Source organism: Rhinatrema bivittatum, chromosome 8, assembly GCF_901001135.1.
Source record: "Rhinatrema bivittatum chromosome 8, aRhiBiv1.1, whole genome shotgun sequence".
In the NCBI taxonomy this organism is placed as follows: domain Eukaryota; kingdom Metazoa; phylum Chordata; class Amphibia; order Gymnophiona; family Rhinatrematidae; genus Rhinatrema; species Rhinatrema bivittatum.
Window position 1 is genome coordinate 2,088,029 of NC_042622.1, and position 12,915 is coordinate 2,100,943.

The 12,915-nt window shown below is 46.8% G+C and overlaps 1 protein-coding gene across 1 annotated transcript in view; it reads left to right on the top strand.

Annotated features, from left to right (window-relative positions):
- The window catches only part of DNMT3B (DNA methyltransferase 3 beta), a 244,084-nt gene that overhangs the window by 173,777 nt on the left and 57,392 nt on the right, over nt 1–12,915 (top strand). The window lies entirely within an intron of this gene.

Here is a 12,915-nt window from a genome sequence, read left to right on the forward strand (position 1 = left end):
AAGTATTTCATGTAAACTGAATAACTCCTTAATAATTTTTCCACACTGGGCATGGAGTTGGAGATCCTGGATTGGATGGTAATAATCACCGATGCCAGTCTGAAAGACTGGGGGGGGGGCATCTGTCGGGGCAAACAGCACAGGGTTTGTGTTTGGCAGAGAAGGCTTTGTGGTTTATCAATTGTTTAGAAGCAAGAGTGGTTTGCAAGGTGTTGCTTTCTTTTCTCCTGCAATTGTGCGATCAAGCGGTGAGGATCCTATCGGACATTGCGATGATGGTGGTTTATATAAACTATCAAGGGAGAACCAGGAACCTAAAGTGTCTTGGGAAGTCCAGGAGCCATTTTGCTGGATGGAGCAGCACCTGGTAGCTCTGGTGGCATCTCATGTAGCTGAAGTGGACAACATTCAAACAGACTTTGTCAGAGGGCAGGTACTAGACTCTGGAGAGTGGGAGCTGGCGGAAGAAGCGATGGTCTCATTCACTCTAGGTGGAGCATTCCCTAGCTGGATGTGATGACATCGAATCAGAACACAAAGCATGCTGCTATTTCAATTACAGGTGGGAGATCGGGGCAGAAGCCTCAATGCTCTTGTCTGTGGCCACCCGGGATTCTATTGTATGTCTTTTCTTTTTGGCCCCTAATAGGAAGGGTTCTAAGGTGTATTGAGATTCACCCGGGAAGGTGAGCCTTGTGGCTCCAGAATGGCCATGTTGACCATGGTATGCAGATTTGATAAATCTGTCAGTGAACAATCCTGAAAAGCTTGGGCCTCTTCCTAGGCTGCTTCATCAAGGATCAATTTTCTTGGATCAGACAGCTTGCTTTTGTCTAGCAGCTTGGCTTTTGAAAGGAATTACTTGTGATTGAAAGACTATTTGGAAGAAGTCATTATGACCTTACTGCAGGCTAGGAGACCTTCCACTTCATTGACTTATGTCAGGGTGTGGAACTTTTTTTTAAACTTGGCGTTATGATTTCAGCTGCTACACAGCCTCATCGTACCCTGATGAGGACACCTTACCAGAAGAGGCCTCCGGTGAGCCCCACTCAGAACTGTTCTCACCATCACATCCCTGGTCTTATGCCTCCACCTGTCTTGCAGCCTTTGCTCCAGCAGGTGACTTCCACATGCATACTATCCAGGCTGGCCAAACTCCTCCCTCCTGCCAGCACCACACCCAGACTCCAGCCCTACATAACCCTGCCTTGTCACTACCAAGATGTTTCCACCTTTGGCTCTTTGCCTTAGCCATTTTTGCCTTGTGGTCTACCCATGCCTATTCCTGCCTTGTCTTATGGCCTCTGGGCCTTCTCACTCCTTATTTTGCCTTGTCACCCCAGGGTTCTGAAAGAACTAAAAAATGAAATTTCAGACCTATTTTAATTAATTTGTAAACTATCATTAAAATCATCCATTGTACCTGAAAATTGGAAGATGGCCAATGTTACCCTGATATTTAAAAAGGGCTTCAAGGGTGATCCGGGAATTATAGACCGGTGAGCCTGAATTCAGTGCTGGGAAAAATCATGGAAAGTGTAATAAAGAATAAACTCACAAAACATTTAGATAGACATGGTTTAATTGGACACAGCCAGCATGGATTTACCCAAGGGAAGTCTTGCCTCACAAATCTCCCACATTTTTTGAAGGGGTTAATGAACATGTGGACAAAGTTGAACCGGCAGATGTGGTGTATTTGGATTTTCAGAAGGCGTTTGACAAAGTCCCTCATGAGAGGCTTCTAAGAAAACTAAAAAGTCATGGGATAGGAGGCGATGTCCTTTTGTGGATTGCAAGTTGGTTAAAAGACAAGAAACAGAGTAGGATTAAATGGTCAATTTTCTCAGTGGAAAAGGGTAAACAGTGGAGTGCCTCAGGGATCTGTACTTGGACTGGTGATTTTTAAAATATTTAAAAATGATCTGGAAAGGGGTATGACGAATGAGGTGTTCAAAGTTGTGGACGACACAAAATTATGCAGAGTATTTCAATTTCAACTGGCTTGTGATAAATTGCAGGAGGACCTTGTGAGACTGGAAGATTGGGCTTCCAAATGGCAGATGAAATTTAACATGGACAAGTGCAAAGTGATGCATATAGGGAAAAATAACCCTTGCTGTAGTTACACAATGTTAGTTTGTATCTTAGGAGTTACCACCCAGAAAAGAGTTCCAGGCATCATAGTGGATAATACATTGAAATCGTCAGCTCAGTGTGCTGTGGCGATCAAAAAAGCAAACAGAATGTTAGGAATTATTAGGAAGGGAATGGTTAATAAAACGGAAAATGTCATAATGCTTCTGTATCGCTCCATGGTGAGACCGCACCTTGAATACTGTGTACAATTCTGGTCGCCACATCTCAAAAAAGATATAATTGCACTCGAGAAAGTGCAGAGAAGGGCGACCAAAATAATAAGGGGCATGGAATGGCTACCCTATGAGGAAAGGCTGAAGAGGTTAGGGCTGTTCAGGTTGGAGAAGAGATGGCTGAGGGGGGTATGAAAGAGGTCTACAAAATCATGAAAAGACTTGAACAAGTTAATGTAAGAACATAAGAAATTGTCATGCTGGGTCAGACCAAGGGTCCATCAAGCCCAGCATCCTGTTTCCAACAGAGGCCACTCCAGGCCATAAGAACCTGGCAATTACCCAAACACCAAGAAGATCCCATGCTACTGATGCAATTAATAGCAGTGGCTATTCCCTAAGTAAACTTGATTAATAGCCATTAATGGACTTCTTCTCCAAGAACTTATCCAAACCTTTTTTGAACCCAGCTACACTAACTGCACTAACCACATCCTCTGGCAACAAATTCCAGAGCTTTATTGTGCGTTGAGTGAAAAAGAATTTTCTTCGATTAGTCTTAAATGTGCCCCATGCTAACTTCATGGAGTGTCCCCTAGTCCTTCTACTATCCGAAAGAGTAAATAACCGATTCACATCTACCCGTTCTAGACCTCTCATGATTTTAAACACCTCTATCATATCCCCCCTCAGCCGTCTCTTCTCCAAACTGAAAAGTCCTAACCTCTTTAGTCTTTCCTCATAAGGGAGCTGTTCCATCCTCTATCATTTTGGTTGCCCTTCTCTGTACCTTCTCCATCACAACTATATCTTTTTTGAGATGCGGCGACCAGAATTGTACACAGTATTCAAGGTGCGGTCTCACCATGGAGCGATATAGAGGCATTATGACAGGGGTGGGCAATTCCGGTCCTCGAGGGCCGCAAACCAGTCGGGTTTTCAGGATATCCTTAATGAATATGCATGAGAGAGACCTGCATACACACTGCCTCAGTTGTATGCAAATCTATTTCATGCATATTCATTAGGGGTATCCTGAAAACCCGACTGGTTTGCAGCCCTCGAAGACCGGACTTGCCCACCTCTGCATTATGACATTTTCCGTTTTATTAACCATTCCCTTTCTAATAATTCCTAACATTGTTTGCTTTTTTGACTGCTGCAGCACACTGAGCCGATGATTATAAAGTATTATCCACTATGATGCCTAGATCTTTTTCCTGGGTGGTAGCTCCTAATATGGAACCTAACATCGTGTAACTACAGCAAGGGTTATTTTTCCCTATATGCAACACCTTGCACTTGTCCACATTACATTTCATCTGCCATTCGGATGCACAATCTTCCTGGCTTGCAAGGTCCTCCTGTAATGTATCACAATCCGCTTGTGATTTAACTACTCTGAATAATTTTGTATCATCTGCAAATTTGAGAACCTCACTCTTCGTATTCCTTTCCAGATCATTTATAAATATATTGAAAAGCACCAGTCCAAGTACAGATCCCTGAGGCATTCCACCGTTTACCCTTTTCCACTGAGAAAATTGACCATTTAATCCTACTCTCTGTTTCCTGTCTCACTATCTTGGCCAGGTGGATGGTAGTATACTCCTATCACTATACTCTTCCCCAACACACAAGGGATTTCTACCCATAAAGATTTGGTTGTGCATTTAGTCTCATGCAAGATTCTTTATGCTGTTGGACTCTATGCCATCCCAGACATAAAGCACCACCTCGCCTCCCAGATGCTCCTCTCTGTCATTGCGATATAATTTGTACCCCGGTATAGCAGTCTCCCATTGGTTATCCTCCTTCCACCATGTCTCTGAGATGCCAATTAAGTCTATGTCATCATTTACTGCTATACACTCTAATGTTGCCATCTTACTTCTTTGCATTGGATGCAAATGTACAATTTCTCACCATCCAGTAAAAAATCATTCATGTAACACTCAATGCAAAAAACTAGGAGGCCCCCCCCCTTTTGCCGCTGGTCTGCTGCCTTCATGTTAAATTTGTTTAGTTCCTAGTTAAGTTTTAGGTTGCTATGGGAGTAGGAATTCGTACAATTAGGGTCCTTTAAATGTGTTAGTGAATACAAGGCAATGATTAAACTCTTGATAAGGTATGAGGAATTTCTGAATTTAAGTTAAAAGGCGGATTAATTGTTTAATTAATTAATTTTTTTTATGTGAAAGTGTTACCTGCACGCTCTTCCTGTCTAAGCCTCAATTCCAGTCTTATCTGCACTCTGCACCAGTCCATGCCTTGCTTCAGTCTTATCTGCACTCTGCTCCAGTCCATGCCTTGCTTCAGTCTTATCTGCACTCTGCTCCAGTCCATGCCTTGCTTCAGTCTTATCTGCACTCTGTTCCAGTCCATGCCTTGCTTCAGTCTTATCTGCACTCTGCTCCAGTCCATGCCTTGCTTCAGTCTTATCTGCACTCTGTTCCTGTCCAAGCCTTGCTTCAGTCTTATCTGCACTCTGCTCCAGTCCATGCCTTGTTTCAGTCTTATCTGCACTCTGTTCCAGTCCATGCCTTGCTTCAGTCTTATCTGCACTCTGCTCCAGTCCATGCCTTGCTTCAGTCCCTGCCTTGCTTCAGTCTTATCTGCACTCTGCTCCAGTGCATGCCTTGCTTCAGTCTTATCTGCACTCTGTTCCTGTCCATGCCTTGCTTCAGTCTTATCTGCACTCTGTTCCAGTCCATGCCTTGCTTCAGTCTTATCTGCACTCTGTTCCAGTCCATGCCTTGCTTCAGTCTTATCTGCACTCTGCTCCAGTCCATGCCTTGCTTCAGTCTTATCTGCACTCTGCTCCAGTCCATGCCTTGCTTCAGTCTTATCTGCACTCTGCTCCAGTCCATGCCTTGCTTCAGTCTTATCTGCACTCTGTTCCAGTCCATGCCTTGCTTCAGTCTTATCTGCACTCTGCTCCAGTCCATGCCTTGCTTCAGTCTTATCTGCACTCTGTTCCAGTCCATGCCTTGCTTCAGTCTTATGTGCACTCTGCTCCAGTCCATGCCTTGCTTCAGTCTTATGTGTACTCTGCTCCAGTCCATGCCTTGCTTCAGTCTTATGTGCACTCTGTTCCAGTCCATGCCTTGCTTCAGTCTTATCTGCACTCTGCTCCAGTCCATGCCTTGCTTCAGTCTTATGTGCACTCTGCTCCAGTCCATGCCTTGCTTCAGTCTTATGTGCACTCTGTTCCAGTCCATGCCTTGCTTCAGTCTTATCTGCACTCTGCTCCAGTCCATGCCTTGCTTCAGTCTTATCTGCACTCTGTTCCAGTCCATGCCTTGCTTCAGTCTTATCTGCACTCTGTTCCAGTCCATGCCTTGCTTCAGTCTTATCTGCACTCTGCTCCAGTCCATGCCTTGCTTCAGTCTTATGTGCACTCTGCTCCAGTCCATGCCTTGCTTCAGTCTTATGTGCACTCTGTTCCAGTCCATGCCTTGCTTCAGTCTTATCTGCACTCTGCTCCAGTCCATGCCTTGCTTCAGTCTTATGTGCACTCTGCTCCAGTCCATGCCTTGCTTCAGTCTTATGTGCACTCTGCTCCAGTCCATGCCTTGCTTCAGTCTTATCTGCACTCTGCTCCAGTCCATGCCTTGCTTCAGTTGTACCAGGTTGTCCAAGCCTTGCTCCAGCATCACTCTGCCATCCTGCACCACTCCAGGAGTGGTGTTCCCCATACTTCACCTGGACCAGAGCCATAACGCTTGGTGCCTCGAGGAGAAGATCGTTCCTCTTTGTGCATCGGTTTCTCACATTCATGCATTTTTATAGAGTGGATTTGTGAAGGGGTTCGCAGTCATTTTAAGAGTCCTGGTGACAGCCTTGGGCTGCTTTAGAGATAAGATACAGGGACTGGCTCTGGCTTCGCATCCGGATGTGGTCTGAGGAGTGAAGCATTTGCGGCCTCCAATGAGGTGAGAGTTTCCCTCGTTGAACCTTAATTTGATTTTGTGGGTTCCCTGTGGTCCTCCTTTTGAACCTTTGAGGAAAGCGTCACTGAAGGAGCTTATGCTGAAGGTGGTTTTTCTAGTGCTGGTTTGTTTGGCCAGGCAGATTTCGGAGCTTCAGGTTTTGTCTAGCAGACACCCCTTTCTTCAGATTTCAGAGAACGTGGTACCTTCTTTTTTACCAAACGTGGTATCTCCTTTTCACCTCGTGAAGTGGTGGCGTTACTGCATTTTGAAATTTTGACTCCTCTGAGCATGCGAAGGAACGTCGCTTGTTGGATGTGTGTCAGATCATGCTGCTCTATTTGAAGGTCATCTGCAGTTTTCAAAGGTCTGATCGCCTCTTCGTTCTGTGTGGGGCAGGGAGTGAGTAAAGGGAACAACCATTGCATGAAGGGTAAAGGAAGCCATTGTGTCAGCTAGGAGCTCATTGTACTAGGACAGAGGTGGCATCCTGGGCTGCGTGCCAGTCGGGTGGGTGGCGACCTGGTCCTCACATTTTTACAAGCATTACTGACTGGATGTTCAGGTGCTGGAAGCAGCTGCGAGCGGGTCTTTCAGGTTTCCATTCAGTTTAGGGGAGCTTCAGTTCATGCCATGCGTCTGGACTGATCTGGGGGACGATAAGGAAAGGAAAATTGGTTCTTATCTGCTGATTTTTGTTCCTAGAGTCCCACAGGGCAGTCCATAGCCATGCCCTCTCTGGAAAGACCACTCATAAGTAGCTGTTTTACGTTTGGGAGTATTCAGTCTCCTTTATAGGCTGAAGGGCTCCAGGTTGGGGGCTCGTGTTGAGCGGGGAAGTTGTTTGTGGTTCAGTCTCATTTTTGCTCGTGTGCAGTGCATGCTGAGGGTCTGCAGGTGGGACGCTAACTTACGGCTTTATCGTCTGTCCCATCAGCTCCGCTGCACACCACGAGGCCTGCTAGATGCACCCTCACCTTTGCATGCCAGACTGAGCATCACCAGAGCCTGTGCCTTCTCTGTGGCCGCCCCGCCTGCCTGCAGCTCTCTCCTGGAAGCCCTATGCACAAGAAGTTTAAGACCCTGCTAAAAACTGGGCTGTTTAGACAAACATTTTATTAAGTGCACTGAAGGTTTTTGTATTTTTGTGCGACCTTTTGTCTTTGTTGATTCTGATGGGGTTGTGTAGCTATTGCTGTGTTTTTTATGTACATTGCCCAGGATATGGGCGATTAATAAATTCAATAAAAGATAAAGTAGCACAGTGTCAGTAAAGCTTTTCCTCTCTGTCTCCATCTGCTGTAGGGGAGAAAAACCCCCTGCGTCTGGACTGATCTGGGGGACTCCTGGAATGAAAATTAGCAGGTAAGAACTAATCTTTCTTTCTTCAGCAAGCAATGGCTTTTTAAACATCATCTGGCTTATGCGACCCAAAAAAAAAATCTAATTGCCTTGAAAGGTTTCTGAGTAACTTTGTTCTTTTTATTTTCGAGGGGACTCTGCAATTTCCTCCTAGGCCTTTGGGCTTCCAGCGCACTTGGAGCTGGGGCTTCATTCAGAACTACCCAGGGAATATTCCCCCGGTTTTTAAATTCCCACTCAGCTCACCAAGCTCCCTCATTGCAGTGACAGACCTCAGCGAAGGGGCCATGCCCTCCAGACCCCTGAATTACTGGACCTTGCGTCTGGCCATGGGGTCACCAAGAGGAGCTGTAACCCCCAGCCTCACGTGGCCTGGGATTCACACTCAAGCCTTCATTGCCACCCAAGTCCTGTGGTTCTGTGAGGTTTCTGTGGCAGCTAATCTTTCAGCAAAGCACACAACACATTGGCAAAATCAAAATGCGATGTACTTGTGCAAAGTTCAGTCTCCTAGAAGGGCCTGCTCCCTCTCATTGAGCTTGCTTTCCAAATGCACTTAGTCTCTTGAACATTAGAGTCGCGTGCCTGGTCCCAGTCATGGTCTAAGCCATGTGTGCCCCATAGATCTCTTGGTACCTGCCACTGGCTCTGCACATTTCATAATGAAGCGATTGTTATACGGGGAATTTTCTGGATTTGGCCAGGAGGCTCCGGCATTCTGAAGGAATTGTTGGGTCTCCAGGCCAACATGGCAAAACTCTAGGTAGGGGGGCAGAGAAGTGGCCCCAGAGGAGGAGGAGCGCTGGCCACGCAGGAGGGCAGGAAGAAGGAAGAAGAATCTCACATGACTGGAAGAAAGTGCAGAGGCTTCTGTTGGCCCATGGGGCTGAAAGAAGAGGAGGAGTCCTATCTGCCATGCAAGCCCAAAGGAGGAAGCTGCTGGAAATGGTGGGTTCATGGCAGGAAAGAAAGAATGATTGAGCATGTGTGGGTGGGCGTGTGTGTGTGAGAGAGTGTGAGGAGTGAATGTGTAAGCGAGCATGTGTATAAGGAAGAATGTGTGTGAGTGTGTATTTGAGAATGTGAGAGTATGTGAGTGGGCATGGGTGTGTGTGCCTGAGAGTGGGCATGTGAGAGAGGCATGGGCATGTGTGAGTATGTGAGAGTGAGTGGGCATGGGAATGTGAGGAGTGAATGTGTGAGAATGAGTGTGGGAGAGAGTAAATCAGTGAGTATGTCAGAGTGTGTCTGTTACTGAAGAAAACCTGATATTGCCAGGTATGGGGACTGGAATCTGTAGAGAAGGTGCTGATAAGAAATGCCAAGCTGTCTCTCCACCTGCTGACTGAGGGGTGAGAATGGGGGCAGAGGAAGGGAGGAGAGGGAAAGATGATCTGGGGTGGGTGGGAAAGGGTAGATTGGGGTGGAGTTGGAGATGCCCCATAAAACCTGGAAGCCCTGAATCCCTATTAAAGATGGAGGTGGGGGGAGAGAGCGGTGGAGGGTGGAAGGATCACGATACTTGGAGTAGAGAGCGAATGAATACAGCACTCACCCTGGTAATCACAGAGAGGTCAATATTCAAAGCCATTTAGCTGAATGACTCACACGTTGTGAATATTCCCTTTGCTTATCTGCTAAGCTTTAGGGGAATCCAGGGAGGGGTTGATTTATGTGGCCGACTCCAGCCGTGGCAGAGAGAAGGTCTCACGTTAGACCGGCCACACCCGAAATAACGCTGGTTCAGTGGCATCGCATCACTCAATGAATAAAGGAAGAAAGAACGGACCTTGTGGTCTGAATGACAACCCCCGCCGAGCTATGGCAAGTGGCCCTACTAAGCTGAGCAGCAACCTCTAAAAATATGTAAATTAAACCAGAATGGATCCTGCCCTGCGGCCCGCTCCCTGGCTCTCGTTTGCAATCTGTAAATGCCCCTCCTCAGACTTCCCTCCCCCCACTGCATCAACCTTCAGCCTGGATTGCGGTGCGGAGCGAGGCCCAGTGCCTCCTGGATGGAGCACGTTCCCCCCTGCAATACCCCAGATACTTACCCGGCTAATGTAACCTGGGAAGCCGATGCATTCAGTACCGGCCTGAGAATGCTGATAGGAATTTTATCTCCTTTAACTAACTCAGCTATGCTACGGTTTCAGAGTATGTCCTTTACTGTTTTAAGTGTAGCTTTATTTATAATTTGTTAGTTTTATTTGTTTATTATGCTTTGGTTTCTTATTAACATTTTGTATATGTTAATATTTATATTTATTATATTGTTTTTATCATATAACTAACTCAGCTATGCTACGGTTTCAGAGTATGTCCTTTACTGTTTTAAGTGTAGCTTTATTTATAATTTGTTAGTTTTATTTGTTATTATGCTTTGGTTTCTTATTAACATTTTGAATATGTTAATATTTTATATTTATTATATTGTTTTTATCATATAACTAACTCAGCTATGCTACGGTTTCAGAGTATGTCCTTTACTGTTTTAAGTGTAGCTTTATTTATAATTTGTTAGTTTTATTTGTTTATTATGCTTTGGTTTGTTATTAACATTTTGAATATGTTAATATTTTATATTTATTATATTGTTTTTATCATATAACTAACTCAGCTATGCTACGGTTTCAGAGTATGTCCTTTACTGTTTTAAGTGTAGCTTTATTTATAATTTGTTAGTTTTATTTGTTTATTATGCTTTGGTTTCTTATTAACATTTTGAATATGTTAATATTTTATATTTATTATATTGTTTTTATCATATAACTAACTCAGCTATGCTACGGTTTCAGAGTATGTCCTTTACTGTTTTAAGTGTAGCTTTATTTATAATTTGTTAGTTTTATTTGTTTATTATGCTTTGGTTTCTTATTAACATTTTGAATATGTTAATATTTTATATTTATTATATTGTTTTTATCATATAAACTTGTTTATTTTTTTTACATCTTCTTGAGCTTCAGTAAGGCTATTAAATTTGAATAAATTAATAAACTAGCGCGAGGTGACAGCTGTGACCTTACTCTGGCATTACCGTGCAAAGGTTTAAACTAATCTTGACAGTCGTGCTGCAGCCCTGTCACCTCTCCTTAGCCGAAGAAATGTGAGCTTCCCAAATACAGAAAAATGAAAGCAAACCAGGTCTCTGTGTTCCTGCACTCCTCCCTTCTTCCTCCTGCCTCCTGCACTCCTCCCTTCTTCCTCCTGCCTCCTCCCTCCTGCACTCCTCCCTTCTTCCTCCTCACTCCTCCCTCCTCCCTTCTTCCTCCTGCACTCCTCCCTTCTTCCTCCTCACTCCTCCCTTCTTCCTCCTGCCTCCTCCCTCCTGCCTCCTCCCTTCTGCCTCCTGCACTCCTCCCTTCTTCCTCCTGCACTCCTGCCTCCTCCCTTCTTCCTCCTGCCTTCCTCCCTTCTTCCTCCTGCACTCCTCCCTTCTTCCTCCTCCCTCCTTCCTCCTGCCACTCCTCCCTTCTTCCTCCTGCCTCCTGCACTCCTCCCTTCTTCCTCCTGCACTCCTCCCTCCTGCCCTCCTCCCTTCTTCCTCCTGCACTCCTCCCTCCTTCCTCCTGCACTCCTCCCTTCTTCCTCCTGCCTCCTGCACTCCTCCCTTCTTCCTCCTGCACTCCTCCCTCCTGCCTCCTCCCTTCTTCCTCCTCCCTCCTTCCTCCTCCCTTCTTCCTCCTGCCACTCCTCCCTTCTTCCTCCTGCACTCCTCCCTCCTGCCTCCTCCCTTCTTCCTCCTGCCCTCCTCCCTTCTTCCTCCTGCACTCCTCCCTCCTGCCTCCTCCCTTCTTCCTCCTGCCCTCCTCCCTCCTGCACTCCTCCCTTCTTCCTCCTGATCCTCCCTTCTTCCTCCTGCCTCCTGCACTCCTCCCTTCTTCCTCCTGCATTCCTCCCTTCTTCCTCCTGTCCTCCTCCCTTCTTCCTCCTGCCTCCTGCACTCCTCCCTTCTGCCTCCTGCATTCCTCCCTTCTTCCTCCCTTCTTCCTCCCTGCTTCCTCCTGCACTCCTCCCTTCTTCCTCCTGTCCTCCTCCTTTCTTCCTCCTGCCTTCTGCACTCCTCCCTTCTTCCTCCTGCACTCCTTTCTGCCTCCTGCACTCCTCCCTTCTGCACTCCTCCCTTCTTCCTCCTGCCCTCCTTTCTTCCTCCTCCCTCCTCCCTCCTTCCTCCTGCCTCCTGCACTCCTCCCTTCTTCCTCCTGCCCTCCTCCCTCCTGCCCTCCTCCCTTCTTCCTCCTGCCCTCCTCCCTTCTTCCTCCTGCACTCCTCCCTCCTGCCTCCTCCCTTCTTCCTCCTGCCCTCCTCCCTTCTTCCTCCTGCACTCCTCCCTTCTTCCTCCTCCCTCCTGCCACTCCTCCCTTCTTCCTCCTGCACTCCTCCCTCCTGCCTCCTCCCTTCTTCCTCCTGCCCTCCTCCCTTCTTCCTCCTCCTCCCTTCTTCCTCCTCCTGCCTCCTGCACTCCTCCCTTCTTCCTCCTCCTGCCTCCTCCCTTCTTCCTCCTGATCCTCCCTTCTTCCTCCTGCATTCCTCCCTTCTTCCTCCTGTCCTCCTGCACTCCTCCCTTCTGCCTCCTGCACTCCTCCCTTCTTCCTCCTGCACTCCTCCCTGCTTCCTCCTGTCCTCCTCCTTTCTTCCTCCTGCCTCCTGCACTCCTCCCTTCTGCACTCCTCCCTTCTTCCTCCTGCACTCCTTTCTGCCTCCTGCACTCCTCCCTTCTGCACTCCTCCCTTCTTCCTCCTGCACTCCTCCCTTCTTCCTCCTGCCCTCCTTTCTTCCTCCTCCCTTCTTCCTCCTGCCACTCCTTTAGCCCCAGCTCTCGGCACTAGCTGTAGATATGTAGCTATAATGTTTGCAGTAGTTCACCCTTCAGCTGGCAGAATTGGGAGCTTTATCAGTCAGAGCTCGATTTAGTCTTCCCTTCTGAAGATTCTTTTATTTGAAATACACAGAGGCCAATATTCAGTAAGTCGCTGGTCAGAGAAGTTATCCACATAAAGTTACTGAATATTGCTGAATATTAAAAAGACAAAAACAAACTGGTGCCCAAACACTGCTTGATTTTCCTCCTCACTCTCTCCCCCCCCCCCCCCAACTTCCCACAAAATGTCTTAAACAATTGTCATGACAAGTGGCACTGTTCACCTACCTGTAACAAAAAGCTGTGGCCATATATCCCCACCCCAGAACTCCCAAAAGTACCCCCAAAGCAGAACAGGAGGGAGGAGGCTCTTACTTTCTGCTGAATACCAAGTGCTGGTACAGCCCACAGGAACCGACACTTGCTATTCATTTACTCACTT